The sequence below is a fragment of the Salvelinus fontinalis genome, chromosome 22 (assembly GCF_029448725.1).
Source record: "Salvelinus fontinalis isolate EN_2023a chromosome 22, ASM2944872v1, whole genome shotgun sequence".
Classification (NCBI taxonomy): domain Eukaryota; kingdom Metazoa; phylum Chordata; class Actinopteri; order Salmoniformes; family Salmonidae; genus Salvelinus; species Salvelinus fontinalis.
The window spans coordinates 2,298,267-2,321,851 of NC_074686.1; positions in this window are offsets into that span (position 1 = coordinate 2,298,267).

Here is a 23,585-nt window from a genome sequence, read left to right on the forward strand (position 1 = left end):
GCTCGCTGACACGGTCGCCAGGTGTACAGTGTTTCCTCCGACACATTGATGCGGCTGGCTTCCGGGTTAAGCGAGCAGTGTGTCAAGAAGCAGTGCGGCTTGGCAGGGTCGTGTTTCGGAGGACGCACGGGCTCTCGACCTTCGCCTCTCCCGAGTCCATACGAGAGTCGCAGCGATAAGACATTAAATTGGGGAGAAAAAGGGGTAAAAAAATATAAGAAATTGAGATACGGGTTTGATTGGTTGTCTCAAAAGTACTTTTTTCCTTGGGGGTTGAGAAGTCTTATTGTTTGGATTTTAAATTCCAATCGTTTTAATGGAAGGGGGCGGTGCTTGGGGCTATGTGGCTGTGCGTATGGGTGAGTGAGAAAGAGGACAGCCAACCAGTAAAAGCACAGCCCATTTCATTATAGACATTATGTGCCAACAACATCAAATAGAGCCATTCCAGACTCTGGAGGACTTTGAGAGTTAGGTGTAAGCCAGACGACACCAAACAATGAAATAGCTCTAAACAAAACCCATTATACCCCATATGAATAAGCCCTTGTTTGTGTATTATGAGTTAACAAGTGTATTTTTCTATCATTACTACCATTCTTGGTTTAAGCAATCAGAAAATGTGTCAATTGTTGATTTCGGGAACAGGTGCCGTTTGCTGTGTTGGGTGCAGAAGAAATAGACACTGGTGATTGTAGCCTAACTATTTTTGGTCGGTGGAGCTACGTGTTAATTAAGCTAAATGGGGGGTATTTTTTCACGCACGCCCTTGCCAAGAAGTTCCTGTCTGAATGGGATCAGCCCAATGGGGTGTGGGCGAATTATTCATGGTTCTCTGTCCTACAGATTGGGGTGGGTGGGTACCAGAAATAACCCTTAGGCACCGACTGTTACGTGTGCACACAGATGGCAATATGTCTCAATGGTGGAACCATGGTGGAGTCATTACACAAGGACTGAGGAATCTTGTCCAAACTGTGATGGCACAGGCTAGCACACAACAACTAACAGGGACGGAAATAGCCCCGCTTTAAATGACGCTCCACCTCCATTGTGAAAATTGCACCTCGAATTAACAGGCCGGTTGTCAACCTGAGGAAACCAGTGTGCTAATGAGTGAGCAAATGACCTCACAGCGTTCCTTAAATTGGTCTACCTGTTCCGTCTCAGGACTGAGTGCCATTACAGTGAATAGACAGTCTGAGTCAGACTCTGAAGGCTGATCTCATTCAACGCCTGATACCCATTATTGACTCAGGTACACATGGAAGTCTTGAGGCTCAGCGCTGAATGGAAAAGGGAAAGTATAGAGCTTCGCTTAGGTCCCGGAAACATGATTCACCCATTGACAATGGGCTGAACAGTGCAGGGTTTAAGCTCAACAATGTGCGCAATTATATTGTTACGCCCATCCATTAATGAATGGAATGCAGATTGAGGACATTGAGCAACAACGTTTGCGCTTTTTCAGTAATCACCTAGCATTGCACTGGGCCCTCCAATTGTTTTTTGCCATTATCCACTTAGCACTAATGCACTAACACTTAACACTTACGCAGCGATATAACTGTTGGAAGCTGGGTCAGGTTCACTGAAAGTCAGAAGTGCTTTTGGTCGAACAGGGCACCTCAGAAACCTCTTTCAGAAACTTGGTGGGACTTTGCTAGCCTATTCTCTTTCTCCCCACCTCCCTCTCCCTCCCCCTGTATTCTCAGGAAATCCGGTTATGCTGATGGAGTTCGAAACCTGTTGCCATGGGGACAGCAGCCAGCTCCTGCCACTCTCTGGGGCTGAGACTAGACCGTGGGTGTGTAAGAGGCCAGCGAGGGCCAGTCATCATCTCAACTAGCAACTTCTCTCTCTACATATTGATGTATGCTGAAGAAGTAACAAGGGTTAGTTAGGTGTTCGAGGTTATTTGTTCCCAGTAGGTCAAACATGTTGATCCGAATCGTGCAGCCCGAAAGAACATGCATTCACGGACTCACCAGTCAAAGCACTTAGGGCGCATACAAACACAGGAATGAGATCAATTGCTTGGTTTGGATGACTTTCATCCTGCTCATTGCATTATACATGTCGAATATAATGCAATCACTTTTCCCTGACATTGCAAAGGCGTGTGTTTAAACCATCTGAGTGAAGTGGGGGGTTGTTCCAGCCTTGTACTAAAACACCTTATTCCATAAATCAAGGGTTTGATGATTGGTTGAAAACGATGCATTGAAGAAGACTGCATGGAATTGAGGCATATCAACTGCAAAGCACTATCATTTCTCAAGACAATTTTGAAAGTTGAATTGCTCTGAGGTATTTGCAAGAGCAAAGCAATTGACAAAGAGCTCATTTGCAGCTTACTGAACATAACAGTGCTGTCTCCACAGAGCATTTAGTCTGGTAGACTTTTGACATCACAACAAAGAACTCTCCCCCACAATTTTGTATAGACAAGGGGCCAGGTTACGGGGTTATTCACCTACTTCTACAAAGCTCATTAGGCAATCTCTACTAGACTAGTTTTTATCAAATAAAAAGAGCCTTTGTTGTAAACAAAAAATAATTCCCCTCTAGGTTCCAAACACATACAGGAATGGAAGAAACTCTTCTGTGAACTTGCTTAGTTATTCGACTTTCATCTCATTACCGCCACCCAGTGTAAGCTAGTGGCACTTTCATGTCTGTGACCAACCCATGAATTTTAAAATCAGAAGAGCACATTCTACCTCAGGCCATATGACTTACATCCAAATGTATAATTAAATATGCAGTACATTGTTGGAAAATGGCAATGTCCATCATGACAATTTCTTGGAGATTTGCTGATGATAATGACATACAAATACACAGACTTTCTAAGGTACTGGATGCCATCTGTGCTGAGGTACTTCAATGGCCTTTCAAGGGAAATTTAGTCAGGGTGACAGTTTGTCAGGGTAAAAACACTTTAACATCTGTTAAAAATCTGTTATTCCATAACATCTAAAATAATGTATGTTTTCACGTCATATTCAATGAGTCCATAAATACAGTAAAATGACAAATTAGACCTACTGACAAAAGCTGGATTTTTTTTAAAACCACCTCCGATTCTGGAGGACTCTGTTGAACATGACACACTTTACTCAATGACAATGTGATGCGCATTATACAGCTGCAGGTGTTTTAAACAATTTAGTCCGATTTCAACGTTTCTCTCTGAATATCAACAATAACCATACATTTAACAGATCAAGTGCCTGTGCTAAGATCTGAATAAGGCTTTGATGAAGATTGAGTGGGTATGTGGAAGATCCTCTCCAACATTCATCAAGGTATGATGAGGAACATGACCAAAGTCATGGAATGGAAAATATCTTCCATTGCAGTCATATTGTGATAATAATGCAATCAAGCGTTGAGTGTACGTGAGAAACAGTACAGACTATAGACTGTATAAAAACATCAAGAACACCTGCTCTTTCCATGACACAGACTGACCAGGTGAATGCAGGTGAAAGCTATGATCCCTCATTAATATCTCTTAAATTCACTTCAAATCAGTGTAGATGAAGGGGAGGAGACCGGTTAAAGAAGGGTTGTTAAGCCTTGAGGACATGGAATGTGTACGTGTGCCATTCAGAGGGTGAATGGGCAAGACAAATATAAGGGTTTATGGTAGTACAGTAGGTGCCGGGCGCACTGGTTTATGTCAAGAACTGCAACGATGCTGGGGTTTTCCACGCTCAACCGTTTCCCGTGTGTAACAAGAATAGTCCACCACACAAAGGACGTCCAGCCAATAATCTGTCATCATGGATTCCGAGTATACAGTGGAGCAAAAAAGTATTTAGTCAGCCACCAATTGTGCAAGTTCTCCCACTTAAAAAGATGAGCGAGGCCTGTCATTTTCATCATAGGTACACTTCAACTATGACAGACAAAATGAGAAAAAAAAATCCAGAAAATCACATTGTAGGATTTTTTATGACCTCTACACCAGGCGGTGTCAGAGGAAGGCCCTAAACATGGTCAATGACCCCAGCCACCCCAGTCATAGACTGTTCCCTCTACTACCGCATGGCAAGTGGTACCGGAGTGCTAAGTCTAGGACAAAAAGGCTTCTCAACAGTTTTTACCCCCAAGCCATAAGAATCCTGAACAGGTAATCAAATGTCTACCTGGACTATTTGCATTGTGTGGCCCCTCCCCCAACCCCTCTTTTACGCTGCAGCTACTCTCTCTCTGTCATATATGCACAGTCACTAACTATACATTCATGTACATACTACCTTAATTGGCCCGACCAACCAGTGCGCCCGCACATTTGCTAACCGGGCTATCTGCATTGTGTCCCGCCACCCACCACCAACTCTTTACGCTACTGCTACGCTCTGTTCATCATATATGCATAGTCACTTTAACCATATCTACATGTACATACTACCTCAATCAGCCTGACAACCGGTGTGTGTATGTAGCCTCGCTACTTTTATAGCCCCGCTACTGTATATAGCCTCGCTACTGTTTTTCACTGTCTTTCTACTGTTGTTTTCATTTCTTTACTTACCTATTGTTCACCTAATACCTTTTTTTGCACAATTGGTTAGAGCCTGTAAGTAAGCAGTTCACTGTAAGGGCTAAACCTGTTGTATTCGGCGCACGTGACAAATCATCTTTGATTTGATTTGATTGGATTTGTATATGGCCCAGGAGGCCTGTTAACAGTAGCTATAAAAAGTGATTGAGTAGGCTGCATAGATTTCATGACTAGAAGCTCAAAAGACGAAAACGTCCGGGGGTTTTTTGTAAATTGAAATTTGCTATCATAAATGTTAGCAACACCTCCGCCTTTGCGGGATGCACGGGGGATATGGTCACTAGTGTAACCAGGAGGTGAGGTCTCATTTAACACAGTAAATTCCTCAGACTTAAGCCATGTTTCAGTCAGGCCAATCACATCAAGATTATTATTAGTGATTAGTTCAATGACTATAAATGCCTTGGAAGTGAGGGATCTAACATTAAGTAGCCCTATTTTGAGATTTGAGATATCACAATATCTTTCAATAATGGCAGGAATGGAGGAGGTCTTTATTCCAGTGAGACTGCTAAGGCGAACACTGACATGTTTAGTTTTGCCCAACCTAAGTCAAGGCACAGACACGATCTCAATGGGGATAGCTGAGCTGACTACACTGACTGTACTAGCGGCAGAGTCTACTAAGCTGCAGGCTGCCTGGCCTGCACCCTATCTCATTGTGGAGCTAGGGGAGTTAGAGCCCTGTCTATGTTCATAGATAAGATGAGAGCACCCCTCCAGCTAGGATAGAGTCCGTCCCTCCTCAACAGGCCAGGCTTGGTCCTGTTTGTGGGTGAGTCCCAGAAAGAGGACCAATTATCTACAAATTCTATCTTTTGGGAGGGGCAGAAAACAGTTTTCAACCAGCGATTGAGATGTGAGACTCTGATGTAGAGCTCATCACTCCCCCTAACTGGGAGGGGGCCAGAGACAATTACTCGATGCCGACATCTTTCTAGCTGATTTACATGCTAAAGCTATGTTGCGCTTGGTGACCTCTGACTGTTTCATCCTAACATCGATGGTGCCGAAGTGGAAAACAATATCCCTATACTCTACACTCACCAGTTTTAGCCAGCACCTCTTCAGATTAGCCTTACCGTCGGTAGCCCTGCCCCCTGGTAAACAGTGCATGGTTGATTCGTTTTAAGTCTAATACTGCACGTAATGGAGTCGCCAATGACTAGGGTTTTCAATTTGTCAGAGCTAATGGTGGGAGGCTTCGGCGTCTCAGACCCCGTAACGAGAGGAGTAGAGACCAGAGAAGGCTCGGCCTCTGACCCGTTGCCTAATGGGGAGAACCTGTTGAAAGTTTGTCGGCTGAATGAGCGACACCGGTTAAGTATTCCTACAGCATTTCCTTCCAGAAAGCCTTGAGAAAGTTGTCTGGCTGCGGGGACTGTGCGGGGGGATTTATACTACTATCTGTACTTACTGGTGGCACAGACGCTGTTTCATCCTTTCCTACACTTAAATTACCCTTGCCTAACGATTGCGTCTGAAGCTGGGCTTGCAGCACAGCTATCCTCGCCATAAGGCGACCGTTCTTCTGTATATTATGAATACAGCGACTGCAATTAGAAGGCATGATGTTAATGTTACTACTTAGCTTCGGCTGGTGGAGGTCCTGACGAACCATGCCCAGATAAAGCGTCCGGGGTGAAAAAGTTACATGAAAAAAGTCGAGTGAGGGAAAAACTAAAAATATAAACAGGAATTAAAAAGTAAAAACCGTAAAGTTGGCAGGTAGCAAATTAAGGTTAGCAACAAACCCCACAGCAGCACTTAAACAAGTATGTTTGTTTGCTTATGGCCACGTTTCACCAAAATGATGGAACATATGCTTTTCTTGTATATATGCATGGCTTAAAGCATAATAGCATTATGCCAAAGGTAACTATACATTTTTATTCCATAGTCTAAGTATGTATAAATTATTAAACAGTCAATTTGTATTGATATGCTCAGTAAACTTGGTCAGAATCTGTGACTATACTATTTGGCTGCTTGTATATTTATCCCTTAGAAATGTCATTACAGTTTCAATATCTCTGGGGCAGAAAGTCAGATTCTTACGACGTAAAGTTCTCTTGGTTCAGTGGGTTCTCCCACAGATTTCTGAGAGGGTCTACATCTAAGAATGGTCCTTATTGGCACTAGACCACAACTGTAGCTGAACACATCTGAATGTTCATATTTTCTGTATATTTACATGTCTTAAAGCATAAAATGTGTATTAAAAGTAGTTATTAGGTCTAATGCATCCATCATCTATTTTTGTTATCCACTCAGTTTATAATTTTTTTTGTGGATATTTTACCTAAATCTATTACTATTTCCATTATGTCAATTTTCACCAGATTTGATCTTTGACAGCTTGAAAATGGACTTAAAAATCTAACTTTCACCAGACATCCGGCCTAACTTTGTGTATCACCCCATTATTGTTTGATCTAGCATGGATGATAGCCTTTAACAATAAAACTATTGGCTGGCACTTTAAGTTAGATGGTCTACTATAGGTAAAACAAATTAATAGTGGACTGGCTAGACGACCACTTTACGACTACTTTGGTCTTTTTCAAATAGTTAGGCTTACACCCGACTATGTACAGAGTGGAACGCAGTGTGACAATGGAATATTAGATACCACGACTGTCACGTTCCTGACCTGTTTTCCCTTGTTTTTGTATGTGTTTAGTATGGTCAGGGCGTGAGTTGGGGTGGGCATTCTATGTTGTGTGTCTAGTTTGTCTGTTTCTGTGTCCAGCCTAATATGGTTCTCAATCAAAGACAGCTGTCAATCGTTGTCCCTGATTGAGAATCATATATAGGTGGCTTGTTTTGTGTTGGGGATTGTGGGTGGTTGTTTCCTGTCTCTGTGTTTGTGTTCTGCACCAGATAGGACTGTCTCGGCTTTCACGTTTGTTATTTTGTTATTTGTTAATGTTCATCGTTTATCATTTTATTAAACATGTTGAACAATAACCACGCTGCATTTTGGTCCTCTCTTTCATCCCAGGAAGAAAGCCGAGACAGAACCACCCACCAAACTCGGACCAAGCAGCGTGGCTACGGGAAGCAGCAGCAGGAGCTAGCAAGGCAGAGTGGCTGGAAGCCCGAGAGGCTCCCCAAAAAATTTCTTGGGGGGGGAGCACACGGGGAGTGTGGCTGGATCAAGTGGGAGACTTGAGCCAGTTCCCCGTGCTTACCATAAGGAGCAGTTGGCTAAATTGAGGTACGAGTCGGAGAATGTGGAGGAGTTATTGGACAGATTGGAGGAAAGTGAAAGGATGGGAGATTATGAGACATTTGAGGAGTTGTTGGTGTTATTGGAGGAGAGCGAAGAGAGAGAGATGTTGGTTTGGCGTAGTATACACGGTACTCGCCCTGAGGTGTGTGATTACCGTGGAGAGCGGGAGTACGGGCAGACACCGTGTTATGCGGAAGAGCGCACGGTGTCTCCTGTACGTGTGCATAGCCCGGTGTGGGTTATTCCACCTCCCCGCACTGGCCGGGCTAGATTGGGCATTGAGCCAGGTGTCATGAAGCCGGCTCAACGTATCTGGCCTCCAGTACGTCTCCTCGGGCCGGCATACATGGCACCAGCCTTACGCATGGTGTCCCCGGTTCGCCAACACAGCCCAGTGTGGGTTATTCCACCTCCCCGCACTGGTCGGGCTACGGGGAGCATTCAACCAGGTAAGGTTGGGCAGGCTCGGTGCTCAAGGGAGCCAGTACGCCTGCACGGTCCGGTATATCCGGCGCCACCTTCCCGCCCCAGCCCAGTACCTCCAGTTCCGGCACCACGCACCAAGCCTCCAGTGCGTCTCCAGAGCCCTGTTCCTCCTCCACGCACTGTCCCTATGGTGCGTGTCTCCAGCCCAGTGCCTCCAGTTCCGGCACCACGCATCAAGCCTCCTGTGCGTTTCCAGAGCCCTGTACGCACTGTTCCTTCTCCTCGCACTAGCCTTGAGGTGCGTGTCTCCAGTCCGGTACCACCAGTTCCGGTACCACGCACCAGGCCTATAGTGCGCCTCGAGAATCCAGTGTGCCCTGTTCCTGCTCCCCGCACTAGCCTTGAGGTGCGGGTCTCCAGTCCGGTACCACCAGTTCCGGCACCACGCAACAGGCCTACTGTGCGCCTCAGCAGGTCAGAGTCGGCCGTCTGCCCAACGCCGCCTGCACTGCTCGTCTGCCCAGCGCCGTCTGAGCCATTTGTCTGCCCAGCGCCGTTTGAGCCATCCGTCTGCCCAGCGCCGTCTGAGCCATCCGTCTGCCCAGCGCCGTCTGAGCCATCCGTCTGCCCAGCGCCGTCTGAGCCATCCGTCTGCCCAGCGCCGTATTAGCCATCCGTCTGCCCAGCGCCGTCTGAGCCATCCGTCTGCCCAGCACCATCTGAGCCATCCGTCTGCCCAGCGCCATCTGAGCCATCCGTCTGCCCAGCGCCATCTGAGCCATCCGTCTGCCCAGCGCCATCTGAGCCATCCGTCTGCCCAGCGCCATCTGAGCCGTCCGTCAGTCAGGAGCTGCCAGAGCCGCCAGCCAGTCAGGAGCTACCAGAACCGCCAGCCAGTCAGGAGCTGCCAGAGCCGCCAGAGCCGCCAACCAGTCAGGAGCTGCCAGAGCCGCCAGCCAGTCAGGAGCTGCCAGAGCCGCCAGCCAGTCAGGAGCTGCCAGAGCCGCCAGCCAGTCAGGAGCTGCCAGAGCCGCCAGCCAGTCAGGAGCTGCCAGAGCCGCCCGCCAGTCATGAGCCGCCCTTCAGTCATGAGCCGCCCTCCAGTCATGAGCCGCCCTCCAGTCATGAGCCGCCCTCCAGTCATGAGCCGCCCTCCAGTCATGAGCCGCCCTCCAGTCATGAGTTGGTCTCCAGTCATGAGTTGGTCTCCAGTCATGAGTTGGTCTCCAGTCATGAGTTGGTCTCCAGTCATGAGTTGGTCTCCAGTCATGAGTTGGTCTCTAGTCATGAGTTGGTCTCTAGTCATGAGCTGTCCTCCAGTCATGAGCTGCCTCTCTGCCCGGAGCTGCCTCTCTGCCCGGAGCTGCCTCTCTGCCCGGAGCTGCCCTTCAGTCCGGAGTTGCCCTTCAGTCCGGAGTTGCCCCACTGTCCTGAGCTACCTCTCTGTCCGGAGCTACCTCTCTGTCCGGAGCTACCTCTCTGTCCGGAGCTACCTCTCTGTCCGGAGCTACCTCTCTGTCCGGAGCTACCTCTCTGTCCTGAGCTACCTCTCTGTCCTGAGTTATCTCCTCTATTCAGGAGGGACCTTTGGGAAGGTTCCTAGACCAGGGTCGGGGGCGAGGGTCGCCACTCAAAGGACGCTAAGGAGGGGGATAAAGACAATGGTGGAGTGGTGTCCTGCGCCGGAGCCGCCACCGCGGACAGATGCTCACCCAGACCCTCCCCTTGAGTTTTAGGGGTGCGCCCGGAGTTCGCACCTTGAGGGGGGGGTTCTGTCACGTTCCTGACCTGTTTTCCCTTGTTTGTGTATGTGTTTAGTATGGTCAGGGCGTGAGTTGGGGTGGGCATTCTATGTTGTGTGTCTAGGTTGTCTGTTTCTGTGTCCAGCCTAATATGGTTCTCAATCAGAGACAGCTGTCAATCGTTGTCCCTGATTGAGAATCATATATAGGTGGCTTGTTTTGTGTTGGGGATTGTGGGTGGTTGTTTCCTGTCTCTGTGTTTGTGTTCTGCACCAGATAAGACTGTCTCGGCTTTCACGTTTGTTATTTGTTAATGTTCATCGTTTATCATCTTATTAAACATGTTGAACAATAACCGCGCTGCATTTTGGTCCTCTCTTTCATCCCAGGAAGAAAGCCGTGACAACGACTGTATGTCCTGCATAGGATTTTTCAAAAAATGTATTTTCTCAATCATAATCCACTACATTAAAGTGTCCTATAATCTAACTTAAAAAGGTGAGAAACAGATATTGTGCTCTCTGCACAGTGCGCATAGGCTACACGTTCAGGAATAAGAAAATAGTACTTGTCTTTCCTGCACTGGCCGAGTCATACCAAAGACTGTAGAAGAGGGAACTTATGATCTCTGCTTGGCACTCAGTATTAAGGAGATAGTGTAGATTGGGGGTAAGGCCCTGCAATAGACTAGTGTCCTGTCCAGGAGGTGTACTTGTACATTCTGCTTCCTCACACTACAGAAATAGGAGATGGGCTTCTGCTCCTAGGAGCCGCCCCAGCTCGCACAAGCCAAGGCTCATGCATGACTACTTACTTACAATTAACTTCCATTTCAGTGGTATGTCACAAAAGGGGAACCTCCGGTAACAGCAACCCTACAGCAGAAGCCACCGGAAACTAAGTCAAACGAGTAACATTCCATCAAGAAAAATGTATTTGCCATTTGTTTGCATCAAGTTCACATCTGGTGTGAGATGACGCAAGTGCCTGTGTATCCTTGCTGATGTGTCACTTACACAAGGTGACGATGAATACCCAGAGCGATGGGAACATGGATGAGGTGGGTGGTGTGCTGAAAATGAGCCACATAAAGGAAAGGAGAATGCCAGCTGTGTAAGGACCGATGCTGGAGTAGAGAAGCAGGTACGGGGAGTCAAACATTTAATTGGAACAGACATGGAATGAAACAGGAACAGCGTCAGCACACCGGTATACAAGAACATTTGACAATCAATGCTGAAGCAGGGAACAGAGCGGTGAACCAGGCATACAGTTGAAGTCGGAAGTTTACATACACCTTAGCCAAATACATTTACACTCCGTTTTAGCACAATTCCTGACATTTAATCCTAGTACAAATTCCCTGTCTTGGGTCAGTTAGGATCACCACCTTATTTTAATAATGTTAAATGTCAGAATAATAGTAGAGAGAATGATTTATTTCAGCTTTTATTTCTTTCATCACATTCCCAGTGGGTCAGACGTTTACATACACTCAATTAGTAATTGGTAGCATTGCCTTTAAATTGTTTAACTTGGGTCAAAAGTTTTGCGTAGCCTTCCACAAGCTTCCCACAATAAGTTGGGTGAATTTTGGCCCATTCCTCCTGACAGAGCTGGCTGGGGTAACTGAGTCAGGTTTGTAGGCCTCCTTGCTCGCACATGCTTTTTCAGTTCTGCCCACAAATTGTCTAAAGCATTGAGGTCAGGGCTTTGTGATGGCCAGTCCAATACCTTGACTTTGTTGTCCTTAAGCTATTTTGGAAGTATGCTTGGGGACATTGTCCATTTGGAAGACCCATTTTTGACCAAGCTTGAGATGTTGCTTTAATATATCCACATAATTTTCTCCCTCATGATGTCATCTATTTTGTGAATTGCACCAGTCCCTCCTGCAGCAAAGCACCCCCACAACATGACACTGCCACCCCCGTGCTTCACGGTTGGGATGGTGTTCTTCGGCTTGCAAGCCTCCCGCTTTTTCCTTGCTGAGCGGCCTTTCAGGTTATGTCAATACAGGACTCGTTTTACTGTGGATATAGATACCTTGTACATGTTTCCTCCAGCATCTTCACAAGGTCCTTTGCCGTTGTTCTGGGATTGATTCGCACTTTCGCACCAAAGTACGTTCATCTCTAGCTCTCCTTCCTGAGCAGTATGACGGCTGCGTGGTCCCATGGTGTTCATACTTGCGTACTATTGTTTGTACAGATGAATGTGGTACCTTCAGGCGTTTGGAAATTGCTCCCAAGGACGAACCAGACTTGAGGTCTACAATATTTTTTCTGAGGTCTTGGCTGATTTCTTTACATTTTCCCATGATGTCAAGTAAAAAAGAAGCTTCTTAAGCCATGACATCATTTTCTGGAATTTTCCAAGCTGTTTATAGCCACAGTCAACTTAGTGTATGTAACTTCTGACCCACTGGAATTGCGATACAGTGTGAAATAAGTGAATAAGTAATAATCTGTCTGTAAACAATTTTTAGAAAAGTTACTACTCTCATGCAGAAAGTAGATGTCCTTGGCAAAACTATATTCTGTTAAAAAGATATTTGTGGAGTGGTTGAAAAACGAGTTTTAATGACGCCAACCTTAGTGTATGTAAACTTCTGACTACAACTGTATATAGGGAAAGTAATGACAGAGATGATAAAGTCCAGGTGAATCCAATAATCGCTGATGCGCGTAACGGGGGGGAGGCAGGTGTGTGTAAAGATGGTGGCAAGAGTGCGCAATGCTGGGGAGCCTGGCGCCCTTGAGCTCCAGCCAGGGAGTTCTAATCTGCATTCACTATGTTCCATGGCCTGTTCAAAGTCCTGGTCTGTGCAACATAAACAGCATTGATAGCAGTGGTATCAGAAGATTTTTCCCTGGGCTGTAAATGGGCATGGGTTTATTTAAGTTATAGGTAAATTCTTATTAATTCAGGGGTTGGAGACTGGATGGAATGAAGACCTGCATATTATGTGATCTAGCCTTGACAACTCTGAATTAATTCAAATCTGTTCCATCTACCGTACATGTCGGACATCATATCAGATTACTGTACACTATAGCAACCCATACGTACACATCCTCCGAGTTGTCCTATATCTAGCCTGCTGAATAGAATAGGCTAGATAAGATTGGAATGAGATATATTCAATCGCAGTGGACCTTTTCAATTATTTTCGTGACCTGTTGACAAATAAGATTGAAAAAATCTTGTGAGTAAGCGTTAGATGAGTTAAAAGCCTTATTAGGTCAAGTCATGTGATCACATCTCACATCTATTGCCGTTTTGATTTGGACCCCTGCTATTGCTGCATTTCCCCCAACACCAGTAACACACAGGAAGCTTCTCATCAAAGAGTAATGCCCATGGAGGGTTTTGGAGCTGCAGTGTGAAAAAAGGTCTTTGTGTAAAGGAAATAAATGGACGTATTCACAAAGGGAGAAGGAAATGAAACAAATTAGACATCTCCTAGCCGCTAATGCAGTGTGGACCATTAGAGGGACTAGTATGGGCAGGCTGGCAGTGCATGTCTCCTTGGTAACATGTAGCTCCTGTTGGAACCATCAGTGTCTTCCCCAGGCATACAGTATGTGGCAGAAAGACAGTTGACAGGAAGATGACCCCTGTACGCTACTTTCATGCACTCTCAAAGACTGTATTCCACGGTATTCTAAGAAAGTAGCCTCTACCGTTTGCAAGAAAATTCTCGAATGTTTAAAAGTGGTGACCCTCCGTTTGCTCAGTCATTCACAGAAAAAGCTGAAATGGAATACGAAGAACAGTCAGATTGTCAGAAGGTGAGTGTAGCTGAGGTATGAAGTCAGGCGCAGGAGAGCAACATGAATACGCAACGTACTTTACTCAAAAATAAAGCCACAAGGTAACAAATACACTTGACCAATAACAAACGGTCAATATTACGCCCGGGTGAAAACAGCACCCGTCGAAAAACCAGCCATCATGTACCGAAATGAACATAGAAACAATCACGCACAAAAACATGGGGGAAACAGAGGGTTAAATACACAAACATGTCATTGGGGAATGAAAACCAGGTGTGTAGAGAACAAAGACAAAATCAATTGAAAATTAAAGCAGGATCAGCGATGGCTAGAAGACCGGTGACGTCGACCGCCGAACGTCGCCCGAACAAGGAGAGGGACCGACTTCGGCGGAAGTCGTGACACAGATTATAAAACCATCTTCCTGTGCCATTGTAGAATTAATTGTCACAGCAAAGTCTATCAGGGTTTCACGTAACAAACGGAACAAATCCAGTCTGAGAGTTTTGCAGTCTTTTTTCCCCAGATGAAGTCTTCTCACTTTAAATTGCATTTTTTAAATTGAAATATAAGGCAGCAGCATGTGAAAACTGTGCAAAGGGTGGGTGTAGACTTTCACTAGGCACTGTATTCTAGTGTGTCTGAGGGGTTCGTTTACCTTGGGTCTAGCATAAGTCTTTGTTTTTTCGAAACTTCGCACTTTACTTTACCTAACAACATTGTCAAGGTGTGACCATCAATGATGTGTCCCCAAACAGTTACAGTGGGTGGAACCTAGTCTACAGTGGATGTAGACTGGCCTACTGCTAAAAAAAAATACAAAAATTGTAAATCATGTTAGAACTTTTTTATCCTAACGCCTCCATTTGCCCATGGTCATTTACAGAAAAAGCAGAAACGGAATATGAAGACTATAAACATTTTGTTGTCAAGAGAACCATCTTCCTGCGTCATTGTAGAATGAATAGACTAAGTAAGGTCTATTAGGGTTTCATGTCATCAGCTGAACTTACCCACACTGTAAGTACTTTTGGGGTAAAAGCCATTCAAACTCTCCAAATGGGTTATTGTCAATCCCACGGTCATAGTGCTCAGCAGTAATAAGTTGGTTCCAGGTCTATTCATGAGATACTTTTTGAGAGCACCACTGAATAGAAAAAAAAGAGTGAAATATAATGTTACAAAGAAACAGAAAAGACATGGTTTGCATCCCAAATGGCCCCCTATTTCTTACATAGCGCACTACTTAAAACATTGTTTTAGCTATGGGTCCTGGTCAACAGCAAGGCACTATATAGGCACTATGGCATTGAGGAGTATACCACCTCAGTCAACGGCTTCATCAATAAGTGCATCGACCACATCTTCCCCACAGTGACCGTATGTACATATCCCAACCAGAAGCCATGGATTACAGCAACCTCCGCACAGAGCTAAAGGCTAGAGCTACCGCTTTCAAGGAGCGAGACACTAAGCTTATAAGATATCCCGCTATGCCCTCAGATGAACCATTAACTAGGCAAAGCGTCAAAACAGGACTAAGATTCAATCCTACTACACCGGCTCTGACGCTCGCCGGATGTGGCAGGGCTTGCAAACTATTACGGACTACAAAAGGAAACCCAGCCGTGAGCTACCCAGTGACACAAGCCTACCAGACAGGCTAAATGCCTTTTATGCTTGCTTCGAGGCAAGCAACACTGAAGCATGCATGAAAGTACCAGTTGTGGGATCACGCTCTCCGTAGCCGATGTTAGCAAGACCTTTAAACAGGTCAACATTCACAAGGACGCGGTGCCAGACGGATTACCAGGATGTGTACTCAGAGCATGCGCGGACCAATTGTTACGTTTTCAAGTAGACCACCATAGTCCATGTGCCCAAAAAAGCGAAGGTAACCTAAATGACTACCGCCCCGTAGCACTCACGAAGGTAGCCATGAAGTGCTTTGAATGGCTGGTCATGGCTCACATCAACATCATCATCCCAGAAACCCTAGACCCACTCCAATTCACATACCACCCCAACAAATCCACATATGACGCAATCTCAATCACACCCCACACTGCCCTTTCCCACCTTGACAAAAGGAACACATATGTGAGAATGCTGTTCAGGTCATCTGATGCAGCACTCCATCACTCTCCTTATTGGTCAAATAGGCTTTACACAGCTTGTAGATGTGTTTGGGTAATTGTCCTGTTGAAAAACAAATGATAGTCCCACTAAGCGCAAACCAGACGGGATGGCGTATTGCTGCAGAATGCTGCGGTAGCTATGCTGGTTAAGTGTGCCATGAATTCTAAATAAATCACTGACAGTGTCCCCTGGAAAGCACCCCCACCCTATCACACCTCCTCCTCCATGCTTCACAGTGGGAACCACACATGCGGAGATCATCAGTTCACCTACTCTGCATCTCACAATGACACGGCGGTTGGAACCAAAAACCACACATTTTTACACCAGTCTAATTTGAAATGTAACTTTTATTTAACTAGGCAAGTCAGTTAAGAACAAATTCTTATTTACAATGATTCCAGGGATGTGTCCATTGCTCGTGTTTCCTGGCCCAAGCAAGTCTCTTCTTCTTATTGATGTCTTTTAGTAGTGGTTTCTTTGCAGCAGTTTGATCAGGCCTGATTCATGCAGTCTTCTCTGAACACTTGATGTTGAGATGTGTCTGTTATTTGAACTCTGTCAAGCATTTATTTTGGCTGCAATCTGAGGTGCAGTTAACTTTAATGAACGTATCCTTTGCGGCAGAGGTCTGTCTGGGTCTTCCTTTCCTATGGCAATCCTCATGAGAGCCAGTTTCATCATAGCGCTTGATTGTTTTGGTCTTAAAGTAATGATGGACTGTTGTTTCTTTCTGCTTATTTGAGCTGTTCTTGCCACAATGTGGACTTGGTATTTTACCAAATAGGGGCTATCTTCTCTATACCACCCCTACCTTGTCAAAACACAACTGATTGGCTCAAATGCATTAAGGAAAGAAATTCCACAAATTACCTTTTAACAAGGGACACCTGTTAATTACAATGATTTCCAGGTGACTACCTCATTAAGCTGGTTAAGGGAATGCCAAGAGTGTGCAAAGCTGTCATCAAGGGAAAGGGTGGCTACTTTGAAGAATCTCAAATAAAAAATATATTTTGACTTGTTTAACACTTTTTTAGTTATTACATGATTCCATATGTGTTATTTCATAGTTTTGTCTTCACTATTATTCTACAATGTAGAAAATAATAAAAATGTATTAGGCTACGGTGCAGTGTTAAATATAATGCTCCTCTTACCCTCCTTCTTGATCTCCTTCTTGGCAAGAGTCTATTGGCAGATTTTAATGGAATATCTACATAGGCGTACAGAGACCCATTATCAGCAACCATCACTCCTGTGTTCCAATGGCACGTTGTGTTAGCTAATCCAAGTTTATTGTCATGCCCTGACCTTAGAGAGCCTTTTTTATTCTCTATTTGGTTAGGTCGGGGTGTGACTTGGGTGGGCAAATCAATGTTTCTATTTCTTTGTTGGCGTAGAATGGTTCCCAATCAGAGGCAGCTGTTTATCGTTGTCTCTGATTGGGGATCACTCTTAGGCAGGCCTTTTTCCCACCTTCAGTTGTGGGATCTTGATTTTGTTAGATGCTGTATAGCCTGCAGAACTTTACGTTCGTTTTGTATTTTGTTGGTTTTTGGTGTTCATTTTAAAATAAAGTAAGATGTTCGCCTACCATGCTGTACCTTGGTCTCCTCATTCCATCAACGGACGTAACATTTATAATTTTAAAAGGCTAATTCATCATTAGAAAACCCCTTTGCAATTATGTTAGCACAGCTGTAAACTGTTGTCCTGATTAAAAAAACAATAAAACTGGTCTTTAGTAGACTAGTTGAGTATCTGGAGCATCAGCATTTGTAGGTTTGATTACAGGATCAAAATGGCCAGAAACAAATAACCTTCTTCTGAAACCCGTCAGTCTATTTTGGTTCTGAGAAATTAAGGGCATTCCATGTGAGAAATTGTCAAGAAACTGGAGAGCTCATGCAAAGCTGTGTACTACTCCCTTCACATAACAGCACAAAATGGCTCTAACCAGAATAGAAAGAGGAGTGGGAGGCCCCGGTGCACAACTGAGCAAGAGGACAAGTACATTAGAGTGTCTAGTTTGAGAAATAGATACCTCACAAGTCCTCAACTGGCAGCCTCATTAAATAGTACCCGCAAAACACCAGTCTCAAAGTCAACAGTGAAGAGGTGACTCCGGGATGCTGCCCTTCAGGACTGACATCCCACAGATTCTAAACAAATATTGAACTGAAAACCAACTCCTATTGATCGTTAACTCTAGTTCTCTCGTCCTCTGCATAGTGTTTTTATCTTCAAAATACTCTTATACTCCCCCTAGACCATTTAAAAAATAAATATAGTGAAAAATGTATTTTTAGAAAACAATAGAAAACATGAAAAAGTATACAGAATAAAAGACATTAGCAGTAAGGATAAAATCATTCACATTAAACACCTTGCATTCCTATAAAACACAAAGGGCATATTTTACTTGCCGTTGCAATAAGAAATAGATTTCACACAAAGTTATATAAAAGAGGGATTAACAAGTGTGATACCACATCTGAGAGAGCATGGTTCGTTACAGCACCGAAGACAGTTACAAAGGGCACATTGACCACAATCATGAGGCTTGGTGTGATGACAAAGAACCTTATGATCCCTACCACATTCTTGTGAACACCACTGACACCCATCTCCAAAAAGACACCATTGATGAATCTTATGATATCCCTTATCCCGTAATCGTCGGACAAACATTGGGCAATAGGACACTTGATAACCTGGATGAGGATGAGAAAAATAACCACAACTCCCACTACTGGAAGTATCATGCTCACCGAAAAACTTCCCCATGTACCGAATGTGGAAGACAACCACATGACTAATCCTAAATCATCTGGATTATAATCATGATAATTAGCACCCTCAGGCCTGATGTTTTGGATTAGTCAGTTATTTCCTCAGAATTATCAGGAATGTAAGTACAGCATTCAGCATCAATAACAGCACATGTACCCCCTTGTGCGGACAGAAGATAATCAAGGGTCAAACGATTTTGCATCGCCACAGTCCGAATGGCAACCATCTCAGCTGTAATTAACGCAAGTACTCTCAACTGTACTATTCGCTAGGATTTCCAAAGAGTTAGCCATATTAATAACTCCCGTGCTATTTTAGAAATACAATAAAATGGAAAAACAATCGCAAAGAATCTTTCCGTTCCTGTAAATCACACGTTTATGACGTTGTGAAAAAGGAGAATTCACAGAATGTCTTACATCTTCCAAATAACACGACCCTTTCCACAACTTTGGTAACCAGGAATAGGCATAGAATCCAGAGATAAAGTAAATCCCATTACTGAGAATCAATTCAACAGACATGAGACATTCCGCAGCCTTAGTACAGTCACAGGCAGATAGATCCGTTGTCTGCTCAATCTGTCCTACTTTGACAAACGCGTCCTGGTGCAGTTGAGACAAATTCAGAGAGTGACCTATTAAAACATACCCACCCAACAGGGGCATGTGTAATAACTAGGTAAAGTGGTTGCTGATGAGTGTCATTGGTCATCTCAAATGAAGGAAGGTACTGCAGAACTAGGTACTCTCGCATGTTGATACTCAACATTCACACCCAAATTAGCACCAATAATCGCCTTATACCAATTAACATCTCTCCATGTACCCAACATTTCACTCTGGTTAAAAGGAATAACCCTTAATGGAAAATCCTGCCCTTGATGTGAATGGAGCATACGTGCAAACACAACTACTACTGTGGCATTGTGTAGAGAGAGAAGCTAGAAACGTATTGACGCCCAAGTGCCCCCCATCCTGCTGACGCATCTCTGTGTTAGAAATGGAAACACCACCCGCATCCTGTATTAGCAGGAAACTCACAAGAAACAAAAATGTCAAACATTTTTCACTTGTCGGCAAGACAATAATTTTCTAATGTCCTATTGTCAAGGTAAATCATTCACATAGCCCTTTGAAAGTGACCATCTCTTCCACAGTGGGAACAGTCCCACATAGATAACTATTAGAAATTATGTTCTGACAGTCTGCCGGTAGTGAGGAATTCTTCTTCCGTTCCACTGGTTGCACTTCACCGGTGATCTTGTATCGTTTCAGGTAAAGTCGAGGGATATGGCAACCCCTTTTTGAGGACTCAAACCTCTTCTAGAACACAAATTGTTTCTATAGGGCCTGGCTACCCATAACTTATGTTCACTCAAAAAGCTTGTTGAAGGCTTACATTAACCACACGTGTAAAAATTGCTACTTCTAGCAACTCACTTCTATGCAACAAGAAGAGGCCTCAGAGGCCTCAAACCTATTATAGAGTAAGGACTCCAACCTTTTAATAGAGTAAGGACTCCAACCTTTTCATAGAGTAAGGACTCCAACCTTTTCATAGAGTAAGGACTCCAACCTTTTCATAGAGTAAGGACTCCAACCTTTTAATAGAGTAAGGACTCCAACCTTTTAATAGAGTAAGGACTCCAACCTTTTAATAGAGTAAGGACTCCAACCTTTTAATAGAGTAAGGACTCCAACCTTTTCATAGAGTAAGAACTCCAACCTTTTAATAGAGTAAGGACTCCAACCTTTTCATAGAGTAAGGACTCCAACCTTTTCATAGAGTAAGGACTCCAACCTTTTCATAGAGTAAGAACTCCAACCTTTTCATAGAGTAAGGACTCCAACCTTTTCATAGTGTAAGGACTCCAACCTTTTAATAGAGTAAGGACTCCAACCTTTTCATAGAGTAAGGACTCCAACCTTTTCATAGAGTAAGGACTCCAACCTTTTCATAGAGTAAGGACTCCAACCTTTTCATAGAGTAAGGACTCCAACCTTTTCATAGAGTAAGGACTCCAACCTTTTAATAGAGTAAGGACTCCAACCTTTTCATAGAGTAAGGACTCCAACCTTTTCATAGAGTAAGGACTCCAACCTTTTAATAGAGTAAGGACTCCAACCTTTTAATAGAGTAAGGACTCCAACCTTTTAATAGAGTAAGGACTCCAACCTTTTCATAGAGTAAGGACTCCAACCTTTTCATAGAGTAAGGACTCCAACCTTTTCATAGAGTAAGGACTCCAACCTTTTAATAGAGTAAGGACTCCAACCTTTTCATAGAGTAAGGACTCCAACCTTTTCATAGAGTAAGGACTCCAACCTTTTCATAGAGTAAGGACTCCAACCTTTTCATAGAGTAAGGACTCCAACCTTTTCATAGAGTAAGGACTCCAACCTTTTCATAGAGTAAGGACTCCAACCTTTTCATAGAGTAAGGACTCCAACCTTTTTTTAGAGTAAGGACTCCAACCTTTTCATAGAGTAAGGACTCCAACCTTTTCATAGTGTAAGGACTCCAACCTTTTCATAGAGTAAGGACTCCAACCTTTTCATAGTGTAAGGACTCCAACCTTTTCATAGAGTAAGGACTCCAACCTTTTCATAGAGTAAGGACTCAAACCTTTTCATAGAGTAAGGACTCCAACCTTTTCATAGAGTAAGGACTCAAACCTTTTCATGGAGTAAGGACTCAAACCTTTTCATAGAGTAAGGACTCCAACCTTTTCATAGAGTAAGAACTTCAACCTTTTCATAGAGTAAGGACTCCAACCTTTTCATAGAGTAAGGACTCCAACCTTTTAATAGAGTAAGGACTCCAACCTTTTCATAGAGTAAGGACTCCAACCTTTTCATAGAGTAAGGACTCCAACCTTTTCATAGAGTAAGGACTCCAACCTTTTCATAGAGTAAGGACTCCAACCTTTTAATAGAGTAAGGACTCCAACCTTTTCATAGTGTAAGGACTCCAACCTTTTTTTAGAGTAAGGACTCCAACCTTTTCATAGAGTAAGGACTCCAACCTTTTCATAGAGTAAGGACTCCAACCTTTTCATAGAGTAAGGACTCCAACCTTTTCATAGAGTAAGGACTCAAACCTTTTCATAGAGTAAGGACTCAAACCTTTTCATAGAGTAAGGACTCCAACCTTTTCATAGAATAAGAACTCCAACCTTTTAATAGAGTAAGGACTCCAACCTTTTCATAGAGTAAGGACTCCAACCTTTTAATAGAGTAAGGACTCCAACCTTTTAATAGAGTAAGGACTCCAACCTTTTAATAGAGTAAGGACTCCAACCTTTTCATAGAGTAAGGACTCCAACCTTTTCATAGAGTAAGGACTCCAACCTTTTAATAGAGTAAGGACTCCAACCTTTTCATAGTGTAAGGACTCCAACCTTTTTTTAGAGTAAGGACTCCAACCTTTTCATAGAGTAAGGACTCCAACCTTTTCATAGTGTAAGGACTCCAACCTTTTCATAGTGTAAGGACTCCAACCTTTTCATAGAGTAAGGACTCCAACATTTTAATAGAGTAAGGACTCAAACCTTTTCATAGAGTAAGGACTCAAACCTTTTCATATAGTAAGGCCTCAAACCTTTTCATAGAGTAAGGACTCCAACCTTTTCATAGAGTAAGGACTCAAACCTTTTCATAGAGTAACAAAGGACTAAACTCTGTAATAAAACAAAGTACTTGAACACTTATACATCAAAGATACATGAATCATTGCATGCACTATTCTAACCTGATTTGGTTCTTTTAAAATGATATTGATCTAGACTCACCCAGCAATTCTGCCATCAATCAGGAGATTAAGAGTTGACTCCCCACACACAGTTAATACGTTTTTCTTGTTGTTGTTCAGACCAATTAATCTGGAACATGGCACCAAGTGTTAGCAATTGATGTTATTCTTCAATAACACAAACTCCAAAGCAAATCAGGGGGGGGGGGGGGGGGGGGGGCTGGTTTATTTGAGAAGGACAAATCAAGATGTTATGCTGGGAGGTAGATGTTCAGATGTTCAGTCTCCCCTCTCCTCAGCTTTTCTCCACCGAATAAAGGAACGGGATGCCCCACCCTAGCCTGGTATTGACCAATCAGAAGTCTTGCAGGACAACTGGGCCAAGTATCCTGCACCCGACTCACAGTACAGACAAAATGAAAACGTGGCACTCGCATTAACATCTGCTAACCATGTGTATGTGACCAATAACATTTGATTTGCATATTTAATGGTCTTGTTAAGGGTAGCTGAATTCTGGCATAGAGTATGTTCTATGCCAGAATGGGCATCTGCCATCCTGTGGGTTTTCACTCTGGCCTCGGCCTAACACACCCGAAATCAATAATGAATGTTCACTAAGATCCTAAAGCTGAGTGGGGTGTGTTGGGTTGGGGTGCTGCAAGGTGGTGGACCCCTAGGGACAGGACGGGGCAACCCTACTATATTGTGTGCAAGTAAAACGAGCTCTACAGTAATATTAGGCCTATGAGATTAATTATATGGAGGATTTGCTGTTTCTGTGTGTTAATGTATAATTGAGGTGTATGTGTTTTTTTATAATATTTTTTTTAAATCTTGGGAACTAAAAAAATCTATGTGGGAACTAGGGAGGAACTTGTGTTGGGAGAGTGTTGAGTTATTGATTAGAGGGGGTCAGGTGTGCAGGCGGCTCAGGCTGGCTGGTCGGTCTGGCTGAAATTTGATATAGAGGATGTCTTAAAGAAAATCAAAAGTCTGTATTTTTTCAAGAGTTGTTCATTTGTTAGGCTATTAGTAAAGGTAACACAATATTTATTATTTCATTACCTTTGATCTAGGTCAGTCTTATAAACCACTTAAACATATTTAATGATGATCTCTTACTTAGCTTGATGACA